Source organism: Strigops habroptila, chromosome 4 (genome assembly GCF_004027225.2).
Source record: "Strigops habroptila isolate Jane chromosome 4, bStrHab1.2.pri, whole genome shotgun sequence".
NCBI classification, from domain to species: Eukaryota; Metazoa; Chordata; class Aves; order Psittaciformes; family Psittacidae; genus Strigops; species Strigops habroptila.
The window spans coordinates 12,449,069-12,468,786 of NC_046358.1; positions in this window are offsets into that span (position 1 = coordinate 12,449,069).

Here is a 19,718-nt window from a genome sequence, read left to right on the forward strand (position 1 = left end):
ATGTGTGGCTTTGCCATTTGCCAGTGCCGGGCTCTGCCCCTGAGGCACAACAGAGAACAACTAACTCCTGTCCATGCCAGCCCAAATCTGCCCCAGCTCTCTACATAGGAGAGCTCATCCCTCCCCTGGCTCTAACAGGCATGCAGCCACCTCCAAGCTTGCTGCTGCAGGAGCCAGCAGTGACAAAGCTGCAGTGTCTCGGCTGTGTACCCATCCTCTGCATCGCCTTGCCACAATTTGATTACACAAGAGAGACCAGTAAACCTCCTGGTGCTGCAGGTGTGGGAGCCAGTTTGGTGCCACTGGTTATGGATGGAGACATTTTGGAGACCAGGGCATTTGCCAAATATCACAAATAATGGATCATTTTCTGGAATAATTTTAACACCAGCTGGAACGATGGCAAGCGTGCTACATGGGGTATGCAGGTCATGGGGCAGCATCACCGGGCACAGGGGTCAGACCGCAGCCTTGGGTGGGTCATTCCTGCGTGGTCCCTCTCGTGGCGCCCGTATCTCAGCGATGCAAATGGCAGTGCCATTGTCCTGTGGTCCCACTGGGGCTTTGTGGGGCTCCTTACTCTTTGCTATAATAGCTGGCATAGCTTTTCACTTCCATTTAGATCAACAGCGAGGGTGCCTGGATGCAGTCAGGGATTGAGCATGGTGTTTAATGCTAGCTCAGCACCAGCCGCATAAATCGCTGATGGCTTCTTGTCGCAATATTAGTCACGACACAGCTCAGAAACCTGCAGGACCTCAGGAGATTCACCCGTGACACTCTGTGATTATTTTTCATTCTTTCCTAGGAAAAGCATGGGGGACAGGGCAGCTGCTGCAGAGTCTGCCAGTGTCTGGATCTGGCCATCCACAAGCGATTCCCATGTGTCCCCCGGCGCTGCTGCAGAGCCCGTTGGGACTGCATCAGGCCAGGGCCTGTGACCACACATCCCATGGGGCTGGTGGCTTCGCTTGGGAAAGTCTCTCCTCCGCAGCTGTATGATCATTTTCTGTGGCATGTAATCCTGGAAAAATGGATTTTCCTCTTAGAAAATGATACTTGTTGCCTGCAGCGTTAAGAGATAGTGGTAGAAAAGGCTTTTTATTACGGCGGATCTGCTCTTGCTTCCACTGGCTGCAGCGAGTCTTGTTAAATGGGCAAATGGCTCAGTTAAACTGTGCCTCTGGTTCATTTAGAGGGAGCAGATGCCCCTGAGCCTGCGGCTGGTCGCTGCCGTTGTGCCATTTCCTGAGCCTCCGCTGAGGAGCTGCTGCAAACGGCACAGCAACGCCACAACTTGCCCGCTTGGCAATGGGAGATTACCTGTGGGGACTCCAATCCCCACGTGCACCTCTGGGTCCCTGAGAGGTGAATGTGCCCAGCTGAAGGAGGGAGATGAGGAGCAGAGGATCCCAGTTTACACATGCCCTGCCTGGGAAAAGACAAACCAAACAAACAAAAACCAAACCAAACTTAGCAATTTGGTCTATTTTCTGCTAAAGAGCTGGGCAAGGCTGCCTGGGGACTGTGGCAGGCACAGAACCAGTGGGTGACCGTGATGCCGGTAGGGAGGAGGCAGCTGGAAACTGCGAGCCTCATTAGCAGCATTTCAATCCCCAAGTGCTTTGCCAGCCTGAGCCAAGGGTGCTCCTCAGTGATGCCAGTCTGGCTCCTTGACCAGGCACACACTGAAGGCACAATCCCATGGGCGGCAGGGGAGGGTTCCATTGGCACTGTGCACTTTGGTGGTTGATGGCATGTGGGATGCAGGGAGCGGGATCGCAGCCTTCGCCTCTCTCCACCTCCTGAAAAGGTGTTGGTTCAATCTGCCAAGGGCTTGCTGCCAGTGCAATGCCCTGTGCCGCCAGGGGCGGGGAAGCTGTGGTCCAGCAGTTACCTCCTTTCACATCCTGAAACGAAAAAAGAAAGTGCATTTTCTGCTGCTGAGCAACCAGTGAGGTTTTTTTCAACAGAGGCCATCGAGTACCTGTTCCTACGCTGGTGCACAGCTGTGGTTTTCAGCCATAAGTCTGAGTGTTCTGGTGCTGCCAGCCCTGGGGAGTGACCCAGGACCTCAGTAGGGTGATGGTGCAGGTGGTCCATGCTGGCATGCAAGTTCAGTGGCCTCTTTTTAGGATCTCCTCCTCCCAGCCACTGTCCCATGGGAAGGAAGATGCCAATGAACAGAGAGAAAGGGTGGCTGCAAATCTGGCTAATGTTTTCTTGGCCTTCTGAGACATTTCTGGAAGGTGCTTCTCACTGCTCTTTGGGATGGATGGCTGAGGTTTGCCATGGGAGGTTTCTCCTGTCACTGGGAGCTGTGAGACCCATGTGCTGTGGCTGTGTGGCCCACAAGCAGCACCTCCATCTTCATGCCTATAATTAGTGTGTGCCAATAATTTCTGCCCCCAGGAGCTCTCATGTGGGATGTGGGGGCAGCTGAGGGCTTGCTGGGGTGATGCGGAATGGGTGGCAATTCAGGGCTCCTGCTTCGGCTTGCTTATTTCTTTATTCCTCTTGTATTTCCGAGTTTGCTTTGGTTCTTTATTTTATTTTACAAAAAGGAAAAGGCCGTGTAAGGGAGAAAACGGCAGGAGGGAGGTGGGGACATCTCGGCAAGCAGCTGGGCTGGAGACGCCTCTTGCTGAGCTGGGATGTGGTTCCTGGTACCCTGCCAGTGCCGGCTGGGAAGTGCAGGCAGCCCCACGCTGGTGGCCAGTCCAGCTGCTGGCAGGACAGGAAGGATGCGTGGCACAGCCCTCTCCATGCGAGTTGCCATGAGTTCACTCGTTCCCTGACAGGCTGAGTAAGCTGGGCTTGTTCAGCCTGGAGAAAAGCAGGCTCCAGGGAGACCTTAGAGCAGCTTCCAGTGCCTAAAGGGACCTTTTACAAGGACACGTAGTGACAGGACAAGGGGGAATGGCTTCAAGATGAAAGAAGGTAGATTTAGATTATATATTAGAAGAAGTTCTTCTCTGTGAGGATCTGATACACTGGCACAGAGTGCCCAGAGAAGCTGTGGCTGCCCCATCCCTGGCAGTGTTCAAGGCCAGGTTGGACACAGGGGCTTTGAGCAACCTGGTCTAATGGAAGGTGTCTCTGCCCATGGCAGGGGGGTTGGAACTTGATAATCTTGAAGGTCCCTTCCAACACAGCCCATTCTAGGATTCCTCCCTCTCACTATGACCAGGCGGGCAAAAGCCATGTTTCTTCCTGCTGCTGCTGTGCCCTGCCCTGGAGGAGGTTCTGCTCGCAATGATGCAGCGCTTGGTGGCCTTGAGGCCCCATCCCACTTGTCCCTGTCCCTGCTGAGCCCACGCTTCCCATTGTGCCCAAAAGCTCTGACTCATCATCTCGAGGCCAGGGCTGAGCTGCTGCACTCCAGTGCAATCCCCAGTGTGTGGCAGCGGCAGCCACTGGTTCACTGGTGTTTCTCTTCCCCTCCATGTGGCATGGTGGCAGGAATCGGCCACTTCTCCTCCTGCTCTGACTGGTCTCCAAAGCCCAGCCCTCCTTCAGTTCAGCTTCAGCAGAATCTTAGCCCAAGGGCCTTGGTGCAGGGGCGTTATTCACCGCTGGTTGGGACCTGTGCTGCCCCAAGGGGAAGAAGTGCAGTTGTGTCCCTGATGGGGATGGATATGACCCCAGGCAGGCTGGCTGCTCTCTGGCTTGCCATATGCAACTTGCCCACATGCTGGGACCAGTTTTTGTGCCCAGGGTGATGCACAGATCCATTCCCCGTACGGGCTCTGTGAACCCGGCCTGAAGCTGTGGATGAAGTTGTTAGTGTCAGTTTTCTGCATGTGATTTGGCAGCAGCTGCATGTTTTGCTCCCACTGCACAGGCTGGCAGTGCAGGCTCAACCCAACTGATGTGTGGTGGCCTCTGAGGGCTGGCAAGGCCATGTGGAAGCACATTGTCCACATGTCCCCGTGGATTCCCAAGCTCCAGCAACCCTTGGTGAGTGTGGATCCAATAAGATGCCTTAAATAAAAGCAAAACAGAGAACTAACCGAACACAAGCTGCGCTGAGCATTGCCCGAAAGGGAAATCACCACTGCCATGCCTGGTGAGGCATCCTGGAGGGGCTTCAGGCTCTACTTCCTGCTGATGACAGACCATCCACCACTCAAACCCAGGGCAGGGTACGAGCTCATGAGCAAGACTCCATCAGGCAGGGGTAAATCTGGCAGCCAGGCATGCAGCAGGGAGGAAGCAGCTCTGAAAAGCCACATTTGGGGAAGCAGCATGTCCCTGCACACCCATGCCCTGGGGCTGCTGCCCCCTCCGTCCCCTTTCCTGGGCTTCCAAAACCCTCCTTGTGGTGACATCCATGGCGGAGAACATGTTCCCCAGCTGCTGTTTCACTGTGCCAAGCATGTTGAGGGGTGCTGAATCCAGCATGGCCGGTCTTGGGACAGTGCATCACTTTTTTGTGTATGCATCATTTTAGGGGGAGCAGCATGGGTTTAGGGATTGCTTCCTGCCTTCGCTCACAGCCTTTTCCAATGCGCACAAGGGCCTTGGAGCCAAGTGGGATTGGGCAGGCAGGTGCCGTGAGCCCCATGGGAGCTGGGAGGTCCCCACGAGTCCCATCCCCATTGCCCACACCATGGCTTCACTCCTGCAGGTTCAGTGCTTCCTGCCCCAGGAGCCTCCCAGGTCAGTGGGAAGCCCAATTTCCTTGACCAGCCCCATTCAGGTGCCCAATTTCCTTTTGATTTGAATGCAGAGAAAGAGTTAAGCAGCTACAGGCTCATGTGGATTTGGGCCAGATATTTAAAGATCCACGGCTGGGAAAGGAAAGGGGAGGTGTGATACTCTCCAAACACTCCCCGCAAACACCTCGGAGGCTCCCGCTGCCGGCACCGTCCCCACACTCCCAGCAGCGGCTGGTGGGGGAGAGGCAGAAAATGCCTTTCTCCTATTTTTAGCTCTTCAACGGTGTCATTAGAATAATCTGGGATTGGCAAATGTTACTGTGCAAAATTGCCCAGCAAGGCAAAACTCAAAATGTAAAGGTCTAGGATGCTGCAAGTAAAGGTATGATGAGGGTGGAGAGGAAACATGCAGCCGTGGTCAAACAAGAGCTGCCTGGGGAGGGCAGGTGGTGATGGGGACAAGCCATGCTGAAGTGACACAGAGCAATTTAATAGACATGTCCTTAATAAAATCCCAGGAGAACAGGGTTTAAACAGAGACAAGTCTCCTCCCAGGGCGGGTTTTCCAGGCCAGTGGGACATGCTCAGCCCTGTGGCAGCACTGGGGACACTTTTGCAGCCTTGTCAATGATGCCACCAGGCTCCTTGCCCTTTCCATGACAATCTCCCCTTTCTGCAGCCCTTGCAAATGCCCCTCTGGAGCCTGGCATGCCAGGAATAAAATAAACTGGGAAGGGATGAGCATTATATGAAGAGCTGAGCTAAAGGGGGGAGCTCAGCAAGGCCTCATCAGCAAACATCCTCCTGCTCAAGTGGGACAAAACTGATAGAAATTACACCCAGAAACACACCACTCTGACCCCGAGCTTGTGCAGGACCCATGGCCGTGCAGGCAGAGCACCTCCACCCTGCATGGCTCTCCTGCCCTTGTCCTCCTTTGCCCCTTGGCAAAGGAGGCAAAGTCCGAAGCTAAACATTAGCTCAAGTCTTGGAGCAGCTGCCAATGGCTGATGTGCCACCCTCAGCCGTCCCCTGGCCAGGTCAAACCTCGTCCCCTTGGACTCAGCCTCCACGTCCATCCATTTCTCCACTTGATTTAAGGTGCTGCCCGGCACTTCTGCGGCTGCCTGGGGCCAACCACCATTTATGCACCTTTCCCCCCAGTACATGTCTCCTCGGTGGCACATCCCTTGTGGTCCTCACCAAACCCCCTTCCCAGTGCTGTGCTGCCTGTGTGCCCTACAGTTCCCCTTGGACTGCTCCTCCTTTCTGTCCCTCGAGCTGAAGCTTGTGGGACAGAAACATCTGATTTCACATCCCTATCTTGCAGCTTCAGTTTGCCCATGTCTTTGCCCTAGCAAAGGCTGTTTATTTTGGCTGTTTATTTGGCTGCACGCAGTTCCTGGTGGGGTTCATCGAGGCCATCTTGCGTTTATGGTATCTCCATCACTTTTTCAAATCAAATTGTGTAAAAAGCTGTCAGCTAGGTCAGAGAGCATCCTTCCTGCCCCCAGCCATCCCCCACGCCAGGTCAGAGGAGCAGCAGAGCATCTTCCTCTGCAAGCAGGCATGTGAAACAGAGCTCAGGGGCTCGTGGCAAACACTGTGCAAATGGCTCTCAGGTCTCAGAGGCTGAGTTGTGGGTATGATGGCTGCTGTACTGCTGCTGTTTGAAGTGGCACCTTGGAAGCTGGTGCTGTGGCCAAGCCATCTGGGAAAATGGGAGAAAAGAGACACCCCCGAGCAGAGTGTCAAGTGCCAAGTGACAACCCCACAAGTCCCCTCCCTCGTGCCAGGGGCTACACCTTGCCCAGACACACCTCCCGGCTATCAGAAGGTAATTCTGGGGAGGAATAAACCCCAATAAAGAGCAGGGTTGGCTCCTCTCCAGCCCCACAGGTGCCACCCCGCAGTGCCTGTCCCTAGAGGACCCCACAGAGGGTCCCCACGCGTTGCCAGCTCTGTTTGAACACCCACCAGGCCAGGATGGCAGAGCGTGATCATTGCGCAGTTAATTGGATTTGGCTGCTGCAACAGAAGGGCCAGGTATTAGGGCATAGGGAAGGAATTACTGGGTGGGAGCTGCCCTCGGGGTCTTTTGTCCTGGGAGATTATTCGTGGGGGCTGAGGACGGGGTTTGAGGGTGTATTCAGGGTGCTCGGTGTAATCGCTTGTCACAGCATCACGGGTGGCCCTCAGGGACGGGCGCTGGGGGTCATGGGGTTTATCCCTTCATGGACAAACCTCCCGGCTCTGCTTGGGCTGAGGGCTCAGTGCCAGGGATGAAGGATGCTCCAGGAACCTTTGTATGAAGGAGGCTGCTCTGTCTGCTGCCAAGTGATGGGAAGGGGCCGTGTCCCCCACCATGCACTCCCCAAACAGATCAGCAATTCCTGAAACCCACCCGATAGCTGCTAGCAAGCAATGGAGTCGCCCTTTCCTGGTCATGTCCTGAGGTATTTAATAGTAGCCAGGCACATCCGACATGCATCCCTTTTTGAGCCTGTTTAGCTGCTGGTTTTGACCGTACCCACAGGATCAGATCCTGTTCATCCTGGGACCCAGGGTGTCTAAAGCAAACGGGGACCCTGGTGCCAGGCAGAGAGGTGAGCAGCTCTTGGGAACGGGCTATGCTTTTTGTTTCCATTTTTTGCTGACTAAGAGCAGCTCAGAGGTTCCCAGGGTGGGGGGGAACACCAAAAATGCCCCATAAGAGGACTGTGGATGCTGGTTCCAGCCCCACACAGGGAGAAGGGCATCACAGGGGGCTCCTCCAGTACCCCCGTTCTGCCATAGAACTTCTGCTCTGCCAGAGCAGCCAAAACGCCTCATTTTCGTGGAAATGAGTGGGAAATGAGTGGGAAATGAGCTCCCCAAATCCTCTGGACACTGGCTGTCCTGCTGCTAAGCTTGCAGGGAACCTGTCAGGACAACCCAACCTGGGTGAGCACACAGCACCCCGAACTCAGGCTTTGCCCAATGTGCTGCACACAAACACCTAGTTAGTGTTAAAATAGCCAACCCCCCAAAAACCAAAGAGCTGCTGCAGTTTTCGATGCGTGGCATGGATAAGCCCCTCCCAGGCTGTGCCAGAGGGGGCTGCACATGGTCACCCATTGTTACCAGTGGCTACTTCATTTCCTCTTGAGCAAAGCAGGGGATTTGCTCCATGATGGGCATCAGATGAGATAAACTTGCCTGAGGAAAGCAAATGCCCTGAGCCATAGCATGGGGGACCTGAGACCCCTGGGGCCCTTTTGGGGTTTGCTATGGAGCAGGGAGACGATAGGCAGCTTCCTGTCCCAACACTCAGGGCGCATCCCTCAGCGGGAGCATGGTGGTGCCAGCACTTGGGATTTTGGGCAATGCCAGGCTTGGGGTGGACACCAGCTTTGCCCTGGGTCAGCCAGGAGTGGATAAACCAGCTGGAGCATGGCTGCTCCTCCAGAAAACTGGAATTCAGGAGAAGCCGGTGGAGCTGAGAGTGAGTAGCATGGTGGCTGGAAGTCACCAAGCCACCTCCGTGCTCAGAGTCTGGCCGGGGCCATCCAGCATGTCCCCTGAAAGGAAGCATCAGTCAGGCAAATTCAACGTGTTGTGGCAGTGACAGGGAATCCTAGGAGCAAATCCCAGGGACTCATTGGTGCTGCATGAGCCAGGCCAGCCCACGTCACCAGTCACTCCTTACCTCCATGGGGCACTGCCATCCTCTCCCACCAGAAACATCGTCCTGTATTTATTTTGGGAAACTGAAGAGAGAGCACATCTTGTCCCTGCTGTCACCATCCCACTGCCCCGGGGTGGCAAAGCTGCTGCTGGAAGGAGAAGCAGCAGCCAGAACACCATGTGAGATACAAATTTGGCTGGGGGGGGATCCAGGGAGCTGCTCGGGACAGCCCAAGCCGTGCAGGGCAAGTCTGAGCAGTCTGGGAACAGGTAATTCCTGCCGCACCTCATGGCGGGGTTTACGGGCGTAGCTGCTGGGGCATGCACGCCATGAGAGCAGCGGCGGGATGGGTGAAACCCTACGGCTCCCAGCCGGCTTCAGCCATAAAAACAGGAGGATGAGTGGCAGAGGGGATCAGGGGGAAGCGGAGATGCCCTTTGTGCCCAGTCCTGGTTTGCTCCAGGTGCTTGGCAAAGCGAACACCACGGCGCGGCATTGCTTGTGGTTGGCACAGCACGGGAGCAGCAGACAGAGGGGAGATGCAGGTGCCGGCATGCCCGAGGATGGCCAGGAAGCCTCAAGAAATCTCCTTTTACACGGAGATCCCCAGTTTGCGGCCGAACCCCAATGTCAGCGGTGTTCAGCAAAGCCAAGAACATGATTCACCGGGGGCAAACCCGGGCACTCCCATAGGGACCAGGCTACAACACATGGCTGTGGTGTCACATGCCGGCGTGCACCAGTCTGTTTTCAGCCTGACAAATGTCTTTCGGCAACAGGGTTTTGACTGTATCAAAACATGGGAGAGCAGCAGAGTTTTACACTGAGGAAAGTGGCACTCGGCATCCACCGTGCAGGAGTTAATTGGGTTTTTTTATACTAATTGCAAGAGGAAGTGAAGAATGCCCTTAATTAATTGGAGGGCAAATCATCTGTGCAGAATGGGCTCAATTTACCAACACATGCACAAAAATGCCAGCTCTCCCCCTTGCCATAGCAATGGGGAAACGCAGGGTATTCCACCCATCCAGCCAAAAAAACACTGCGGATGCCCTCCTCAGGGACATTCACCAGTGAGCGGGCCCTCCCCGAACAGTCCTGTGGGGAAAATTAAGACTCAAAGCAATGTTTGCTGGTTTTTAGAAGCCTCCTGGAAAGGTCTGGTTGCAAGGGATGGTTGGCTTCACTTTGGACTTTCAGAGCCCTGATGGGGTAACGGGGTCTGATAAGCTCCATCTTGATTGGAGGCATCTTGTTTAAGACCCAACACTAAGCCCTGGGAAGGAAGCTTTTCCAAAGAAAATTTCTCCTTCACAAACCAGCTGGTTTTGGGAAGAATGCTTGCTGCCAGCCCCGAGAGTCCTCACCTACTGAGCCCATCTCTGGATGAGCCTTTGCAGAGCCCCTGTTTCGCAGGGCCCTGTTGCCAGCCCTGTGAGTCCATTGGCTTCACAACAGAAAGTGACATTTGGGAGCATAGAGGGCCTTTGGAAAGACCTCAGGGTTCGCCTCCACAGCTGTTCCCAGAGGGGAATTTAGATGTTTTCTCCTCTTCCGCTTCCAAGCCCAAAACATCCCTGCTGGGGTGGCTGGTTACGCAGGTCAAAAAAAGCCATGTAAGTATGAAAATCATATTGAAAAGAGCTGAAACTTAATTAGGTCACATCCTTTAAAAGCAACTTGTGATCTGGCAATGCAAATCACAGCCTGCTTTTGTGCACACACCCAGCCTGGTGAAACCCTCAGCGCCATCAGCCCATCCTTGTGCCGAAGCTAGGGTTTGCTCCTGGGTTCAACATCTTTCTGCCCGTGATCACAGCCTTCCCCGGGTCCCTGGATATGGGGAGTTTGCAGACCCACATCCCGCAGGCGCTACAGGCATGGCTGACCTTCTTGGTTTTGTTTTCACTGCACGTTACATGTAAGATACAGTTGAGAGATAAAAGGGAAGATGTGGGGAGGGACATGGGTGGCAGTGTGGGATGGGGCATCCCCATGCCTCCACAGGCTCAGGGTGGGAAATGGGGGCTTGCTGACACCCCATTAAATCAATGCTCTTTCAGCAGCCTCAGCTGAGAAAGGAGAATAACTCTAATTTACAGCGTTGCAGAATGAGGCTGTCTGGAAAATATGATGGCGGTTAATGAGGAAAGCATGCCGCTGTGATTTCCCGCCGAAGCTGGACAGCTGGGACTAAAATCAGGAAAACTTGGTATCCCTCCAGTTTGCTGTGTGTGAAACCCTCCGCATTGTGTTTTGGGGTGTCAGCCTGGCTGTCCATGGTGTCCCACCCAGGACTGCAGCGCGGGTGATGCTCCTTGGCACTGGGGCCAAAGTCAGTCATGGAGTCAGTGCCGCTGTTCCCACCAGAGCTTTCCCAAGGAGGCAAATGGGCACTGTCAGCCTCCTGAGCGTGGGACGTGGGTCAACATTGACCCTCTTGTTAATCTACACCCGCTGGCGTCGCATGGGCGCCATTGGCTGAGGAGCAGTGCGATTGCAGGCTCTGATGTTTGCTCTTTGGTTTGCAGCTCTGAGATTTGACACACACGCCCCACACACAAGGGCTCTGGGCCAGGGCTGGTCCATGCATCACAGCACCCTTCTTTTGCGGGAAAACCAGATGTTTTTACACGACAGGCTGTCCAGGAGATTGCGCACATGATGCATGTAAAACCATGGGGAGAGCTGGCAGCTGCCCTCCCTGTAGGACCCTTGAGGGTTTCTCAGAATCCCCCATATTTCTTGTAGTCTTCAGGATCAAACAACTCTCCACTTCCAACTTTTCAGACTCTGGAAAACGAAAGGAAAACCTTCTCCCAACCCCACCAATGACTTTTCCACCAGATACCTGTGATCCAGCCTCTGGCGACCCCACTTTGGGTGTGTTAGGTATTTGCAGGCATACACGTGCTTTTAGGTCTTGGTTTGGGAGGAGAAAGCAGGGCCACAGCTATATTGCTTGGCAACAGATTTCCTTCCAAGAAAAAAAAACCAAACCATCAACCCAAACCCAAGTGTTATATATAATTTCAGTGGAAAAGCTTTCAGGCAACGCCCTGCAAACGCTGTTGGGGCAGCCTGAGCTGTGAGAGCTTTTTGGGGGGGATATTTTGGGAAGACAAGGGCTGCTGCTGGGAAGACAGGGCTGCTGAGGTCGGGGGTTGCTTCCAAGGATTCACACTTGCATAAAGAAAGGGCAGAAGTGCCCAGATCCAGTGCCTGGGTCTACCACAAACCCCATGAGGCTGGCATGTCTGCCCCCAAAAAAATCACCCAACAGCACGAGAAGCCACCTCAGAGCCCTTTTTCCTCACCATGACCTCCCCAGAAGCCACCTAGCAGCATAAAGAGGCTTTAGCTTAAGCAAAAAATGGGGTGCTGTGGCTTGAGTGAAAAAGTTTTGCCCCAAATTAAAATGCCAGATCCATACAGGCATCACTGGCCTCATGTTTGGGAAGTCTGTGCAGGACCAGGTTGGGCTCTGCAGTCCTGGCTCACAAACATCCCCATCTCCTCTGTACTTTGAGCAAGTGCCAGGTTCTCTGCAGACACCAGCAGTGGTTAAGCATCCCAAGAAGGGGATGCTTTTAGCTGGGCATCCTTCAAACACCAGTATATATAAACCTTTGCAATTTAATCTAGCAGCAGTCATTTGGAGTTTTTTTGTTCTCAAAGCATGCAAAGGCAGAAAGCAGCATTTTGGCTGTTTCCATGTTTGCGTGTTGTTGCCAGCAGGACATTACACTGGGAGATGTGAATATAAAAAACAGACAGACACCCATGGCAGGGGCAGGTACAGCAGAGGGTCCCCCCCACTGCATCTCTGCTCTGCCACTGGTTTTCTCAGCCACTCTCCTCTGGTTTCACTTGTCACTGCAGGGACCGGGTTGGGTGGGGGATACACACATGGAGACCCTCTGACATGTCTTTTGGCACAATCAGTGCTGGTGCTGCTGTGCTGGGGCACAGTGGCTGTCTCCAGCAGTGTGATGTTTTGCCATCAGCAGCGCAGAGCAGGGGGGTGGGTGAGCTCACCCCCAGTGTGCGGAATTAGATTTAGATCTAATTTAGATCTACATTTAAAGGTAGTTTGGATCCAGCGCTGTGCTTGACCACGGCCTCACACACGGAACGCAGCCAAGTTGAGTGCGTTAGATGTTGGCTCTGCTACAGCAACATCATCCCGTTCTTTTTTCCAAGAGCTACAAGCTGACAAAGCAGCTGGCGTGGAAAGATGCTTGGGGAGCTCGCGCCACTGCTCTCTATCAGCGGGAGAGAGCTGCTGGTCCCCCTGCTCCTCCACCCCAGCTGGCACTTTCCAGCCACGTTTTGGTAGGAGGGAGAGGGCAGCACAGATCCCACCAAAGCTGATGGAGAGGTCTTGGACCTGCTGGGGGATGACAAACCCCTGACCTGGCGCTTGGACCAGGAGCCCACAAACAAATGCGCCACGTGCAACCCCCTTCTAGCATGGGCAGGGTCTTTGCCAGGACAAGCAATGCCAGCACAGCTGCAGTCTGGATTTCCTTGTGTCTTTGGGAGGCAGCTTCATGTCTAGCATTAATTGCTTTCTTAATTACTATCGTCACCCTCTGCACCCTCCCACAATGTCTCGCAGGGAGCGCTGAATGACATGCTTGTTTGCAACACTGGATCACTCCGGGGTTTTTTTTCAACCCTGTTTATTTGTTAGCCAGCATTACCTTCCAAGCCAACTGGACTTAATATTTTTGTTCCAGTTGGCAAAGATTTTATTGACCGTGGAGAGGCAGAAATCTCTGCTGTGCACTCGTGATGCAGGCGAGAGGAGGCTGGGACGTCCTCCTCCTCCTCGGGTGCCGAGGTTGGGACGGAGCAGCCTGTCGCCTGCCAGATCGATGTCCCACATCCAAAGGGGAAGCAGCAACCTGAGCATCATTTTTTCCTTCATGCTGCTCACGAAAGCCTCGCTGTTGGCACTTAACTTACTCCAGACACACACTGTATATGCACATACGTTCCTTGGCCATGCGATCAGACCGGAAAAGATTGCATTGAGCCCAAGAACTGCCGCGGGAAGGAGGCCGGGGAAAAGCTGTGCATTATCCAACGCGAGAGTGCTGCAGCCTCCAGAAAAGCTGCAGTCAACACTTTTTTTTTTAGGAGACGTGGTGCTAAAAGAGGAACCGCTGAGGGACGCGCGGTTGGAAAGGCCTAGATGGGGGGTGGGGGGAAAGTGCTTTTAGTTTGGCAAAATCCTCCTCCCTCCTGCAAATCTCTCTGCAGAAGGACTTTGTGCACCACAAGCGTTCCTCCCAGGATCCTGCTCCAAAAGCACTATCAAGATGCCACCAAGCCAGCTCCTCCCACAAGCCTGGACTTTATTAGTCACCTTTCGCGCCGCTGGCTGTCATGACTGAGGTGCAAAGCACTGGCACAGCTCTGGTGCTGCCCAGCCAAAGGGTGGCCGAGAGCACCTCACCCAGCCTGGGCTTCCTCCTTCCCAGGGCCAGGTCAGCAGGGCAACGTCTGAACCATACCCAGGTCTGAACAGTAACTGCATCCAGGCACCATCCTCGGACTCGTACCCCACCATGTATCGGGGCAGGGCGGGGTTTCTGTAGGGTTGCATCCCAAAGAGCAGCCTCGCAGGGAGAGTTTTGCTCTGGCCCCTCAAGCCTCGTACTCCAGCTTCCACTTTCCCCAAGTCAGCATTGCACAAGCTCAACCACCCCACACCCCCAATGCAGCCCCAGACCCCGACCACCACAGCTTCTGGCAATGCTGGGGTGGCTGAGCAACAGTGTCAATGCTCCAAGCATTCAGTGCTTCGGCATGGGTGTAGCATGCTCTGCACTGTGCTCTGAGCATTGTCAGAGCAGGATCAGACACTTGGCACAGGCATTGGTGGGACCAGGAGCCATGGCAGAAGCGGGGCTGACCCTCTCCCTGACCAGTGCAGGGCTTTTGTGCTAAACCAGCTTCCCCTCAGAGTGGTGCTGCACTGGGGCTTTAAGCGCGTCACTCACCAGTGCTGCACCAGCATTTGCATAATTTCAATTATGTTTCCAAAATGAGGAACAGGCTCTGACAACAACTACTCTGCAGTACCTTGAAATATCAGAGAAGATGCAAAATCATTGTCTCAGACCTGATGGCCCTGCAAGTGCCTTCCACTGGCATAAACTCAAATGTGTCATTGCAGCATGGGAAAGGATGCAGTGATCCAGGTTTTGCCATTGAAACCAATGGAAATATTCACATTTGAGGAAGAGAGCCTCCCTGCAGGGATTGCTCTGCCTCTCTGCCTGATGCTGTCCCATCCCCACCACCCTCCATGCAGCCCTCATCCCGTCCCCCATCCCCTGCCTCCCCCAGGAGCATCCCAGCTACCACAGCTTCTGTCTTTCCCCATTTTCTCCTACACCTGTAGACAAAAGAAAACCAGGGCTGATGGAACCAGCTGTGCCTCCCTCCTATTTCCCCGTATCTGCCATTGGTGTGTTGAGACATCACTGCCTATGAGAAGGGTGCAACAGGATATTTATTCTTCATTAGTCACCTCACCCTCCCTATCTGTCATCTGCAAGTGCCCCGGCTTGAACTGCAGGTTTGGAAGCAGGCTGGGTCGTACCCACACGCTGCAGTGTGGCTGTCCCGGAGCCTTCTTCGGTGCTGCGGCACATATTTTTGGCAACCTGGGGATGCTGTGGAGTTGGCAGATGTTAAACACATCCTCAGATCCAATGCCTTAAGTAGCGCCTTCTTTTTCAAGGCGGTCGCTGGGAGGTGGGTTATTGCTCAGGAGTAAGCCTACTTGCCGCAAGCCTCCTCTCCAGACTACAGGAACCGGCAGTAAAACGTTCTGGGTTTTGGTGTTAAGCAGCCTGCAGTTCATTAGCAATCCAAGACAGGAGGAAGCTGCGAGCTTCGGAGCAGAGACGTCAATTCATAAAACCCTCAAGTGTTGGGAAGCTCCAGTTTTTCCAAAGGCTCAAAAGCAGCTCAACCGCTGAATAATGCATCAGGCTGCCGAGAAGTTGGCAAACACTGGGTGGAACGAGTTAATCCACAGATCCCGCTCGGATGCCAGCATTCCTCCAGCGTCAATGTGATTAACCAGTTTCACTACTTGGAGCGCTTCCGGGAGGACCAGGAGCAGCAGCAGGAGCTGCTGGAGAGCCTGGAAGAAGGGAAGGAGAAGCTGTGGAGCCCCTTCTCCCCCAGCCACAGCACAGTGGGGCTGGTGTGACACCGGCATGGTAGAGAGGCAACCATAAGCAACAGTAAGCATAGTGCTCAAGCAAGGGGCTTCAGGCTATGACCTGGAGGCCTTGGGTAAGGGAAACCCATGGGCAACTTCAAACAAGGTAGAAAAGCTTCAGCTCACCCTCATGGGAAGATGCAGCCCCCTTCATAAATCATTAATAAGGCCCATGATGGAAACAAAAGCTGGGAAGTTTTGGTACCATGTTTAAGAGTGTAACTTCGTATCAAGGAGAAGATGCAGAAGATCAGGTCTCCATTAGGTATCGGACAAACTGGTAAGGCAGGAGCTGAGATCCTGGAACTTCAGCTGCAAGGCTGCAGACAGCATTACTTAAGAGAGGACATATCACTGCCCTGGTCTGAAATATTCCCATCCCACCCTTAAGAGGGGCAGAAAGCTGCAGCAAAGGCGGCCAGAAGCAGGTGCAAGGCAGAAAGGTGCCTTTGCAGCAGCAGGAAACTGGCAGGAGCAGCCCAGGAGCATCACCAGCACCCAGACCACAGCATCCCAGCGCGGCTGATGGTGACCCTGGCTCACACACACCACATACTCAAGATGCTTGGAGGCAAAGGCTGGAGGACTTTGAATTCATTAACTAGTCCAAGGTTGTAAGATGAGCCAGAGCGAGATCCAGGGACAGCTCGTTGGCAGCAATTCAATGCCTTCTACAGTGCAGAGCCAGACGCCAGCTACTTTCACATAGGCCCTTGCTGAGCTTGGCTCGGCTTCCAGCAAGCAGGTGCTGGGGAAGGTTGTCCCCAACCTTTGTATCAGGCAGCAAGAAGAAATCAAGCACACCAGCAGCATCTGTCCTGCTGCTGCTCCTCACCTTCCCCTTGAAGTGCTTTTGTTTTTGGCGCTGATGTGAAAACCAGTCCAGTGCAGGTCATTGAAGCTGAAACAATCCTTGCCATCAAAAATATGAGCATCTACTTGATATATAGGATGTAATTTGAACATTTAAACATGATGCAATTTGAACACTTAAACAGACAAACTCGTTTTGGAGGGAAAGGTAGAGCCAAATCAGTTCTTTGCTTGCAAAAACTTCCTGCTCCACAGTGAAAGGCAGGCACTGGGTTTGGTTACAGTTAGGGCAGCAGATTGAAAGCCACAAGTATGTGATAGGAAAAGCTTCCTGGAGAGCTGGGTCAGTTCCAGACTAATCTAGCCCCTGCGGGGAAAGGGCATTCTGGCAGATGTTAAGCTAACGGGATAACTGCATGAGCGCCCCTCGGTCCGCTGATGGGCGGCAGCTGAAAGTTACCAGCCACGGGGTTAGTGCCTGCTCCACAACAGCCCCCCGTTTTCAAAAGGAAGGTATGTAGAAAGGAATATATGTAGAAAGCTTCTAGGGGCAAAAGCAGCAACCATTAACAGCACAAGGACTACACAATCCCATGTTCCACACACGCAAAGTACAAAGTCTCCTTCCAAGAAAGTATGCCAAGCAAACGTTACTTCCGAGTTCGAAGCTATCAGCACCAGGCACTGGCACCACTGTCGGTTCCGCCTTGCAGCCTTATCCCAGCACTGCAAACCCATGTAACTCCCGCCCTTCATGTAACATGTTTGTTCTTTGAATACCAGATTTAAATGCATGCCAGTGGTATTCTGAGGCTGGTGCCGGGTCTGACACTTTCCTCCACTCCTCTGTCCCCCGCAGTGATGATCCAGGCAGGTGCGGGAGGCTGGCTGCCTGTGCCTTTCCCCATGATGTACCTTCTTCTGATGGACCCTCACAGGCTCAGGGACAGGCACCGCTGCAGCTCAGGCACACAAAGAGCAGTAAAGTCTTCTCAAGCAGTCCTAGTTAAGGCTGGGAAAACACCTCCCTTGCTGCCGAGGTCTGCCAGCAGCCCACCCGCCTGTCCTACTCTCCTGGAACCACAGAGACTACAGGCTGGTGTAGGAAAGCCAAATGCAGCAAAAGCTGTCTGGAGGTCTTTCACTTTTCCCCTCTCAAAATGTGAAATAAGAGTGCACTCCCATAAAACAGTCAAACAACTTGGCATGCAGTGCAGGGGTCTGGTGCAGCTTTCTACAAGTTTTCTTCTCCTGCAATGACAAGACAAAAAACCTCCCCACCTGCTCCGTCAGAAAGAAACTTCAGGATGAAGCAGGTGCCTGGCCCCAGCAGCATCACCTCCATTGTATTTCACACAAGGTACTAATTCTAGGCACAGACACCAAAATAACTTCAAGAGTTCAGCCCATTATCTACACCTCGGCTTCCTCCTCTTTTTAACCACTGAGTGAGTTTGCACCAAGTCTTAAAGGCAGCTGGGGGACAAGGGGTACCTACACTGAGCCAGGAGTTGCTGGTAGAACCCCTCATCTGAATACTCCTAAGGAAAGCAAAGTGTTTCAAGTGTTATCCATCTCCAAGCGTTATCAATCTCCATCTCTCACAAACCAGACACCCATTAAATTCTGCTTAAGTATTGTTTGTAACTAATGCTGCCCTAGAAGCTGCAACCAAAGCAGCCAGTAACAGAGGAGCGAAGTGCATCCTCTGGAAGGGAAAACATTTCTCTTGAGGCGAAGAGCAAAGGCCAGAGCCTGTTAAACCCCTGTGAGACTCAGGATGGAGAACTCAGCAGATGACTCACATCTTACTTCCCCCCCCCCCTTCCTTTTGTTTAAGGAGGCCAGAGATACCTGTTCTTAAGCAAGAGAAAAGCGACTTCCTGGACAATACACCACATACCCAGTTTATTGCCTATAAAAAGCCGCCTTTCACACAAGCTCCCAGCAGGCGCTTGTCGGGGACGCACCCCTCACTGCTGCCGAGCACCACAGGGCTCTGACTCACCCGCTTCACCCCTTCAGAACTGACGGTAGGGCTAAAATTACTCTGCAGTGCTCCAAAGTTTGAAAGTGAGATTGACTGTGGTGCTCAAGTCATCCACCTCAGCCCTAAGTCCTGAGCGTGTCTGCTCAGACACGACTCTTTAACACAGACCTGAGCAGCGCTGGTGCCGGTGTCGTGCTCAGGAAGAGGAAGAGAGTTAGTAAGCGGAGATGACACGAACTCAGCAACAGCCCCTGAAAGCTGACGCTTCCCCACAAGGCGAGAGGAAAGCTTTATTTTCCAGAAAGCACCAAAGCCAAGGTGATTTCAGATTCCACATAGTGAGCCCTTCAGGCTGGACAGGTATTTGGAACAAATCCAAGGTAAAAAGCACAACCATGCACTAGCAGGAAGTCCGAGTCACGGTGCCCACACCAAGGCTGCTTCCACACTCCAGAGCAAGATCTCCACCCTCAGCAGTCACTTCTCCCATCTGCAGTTCCCAGCAACATGGGAAACAACACTCCAGGGTCCACCAGAGCAGCGGCCAGATACCACAGATCTTGTGGCCAGCTGCTTTGACGATGCAATTCATTACATTTTTTTAAACTGAGAGCCATTCCTGCGGGAGGACTATCATATTAGCAGGGGTAATTTCCAATTAGGGATGGCAGGCACATTTTTTCCAAGCCCTGTCTACGACGACCAGGGCCCTGTGACTGGGGGAGGAAAGCCCTGCTGCAGCATGAGTCACGGTGCGATTCAGGAAGGGTGCTCTCCAGAGTCACGCTAACTGCTGCTGTAACAAAGGTCCGATTTAAACCGGTAAGTGCTGACATTTTGAAAAATGACTAACTACTACAACGAGAGAGATATGAGTTTACTCTTCTGGAGCTTTGTCTCCAAACTCCAAGTAGTTTAATTAAGTCAGAGTAAGTTCATTTACACAGCCACACCCTTAACTGACATTCAGGTAGACGGAGCCCAGCCTCAATACCCTGAAGAAAAGGCTTTGCAGAGGATCATAGCTGTGGTGGACATCCCCCCCCCCGCACCCAGGTACTCCCACCTGGCTGAAAAACATTTCCTGGCGATTCCTGAAAGCTTTGCAACAAGGACACAGTTCCAAGTGGGAGTTCCCTCAAACCCTGTGCCATGCCCTCTGACAGCAAAGCCCCTCCCTGCCCGACAGCCCAGCTTTGGGCTGGGGTCAGTGGGTGCTTCCTGGTGCTCCACTGCCCTTCCTCAGGCCTGCAGCCTGGCAGCTGTTGCAGGAACCGTGGCCTGCTGCATGCACCCAGCCTGCTGCTCAGGTCCTGCCCCCCCCCAAAGCATTCCCCACTG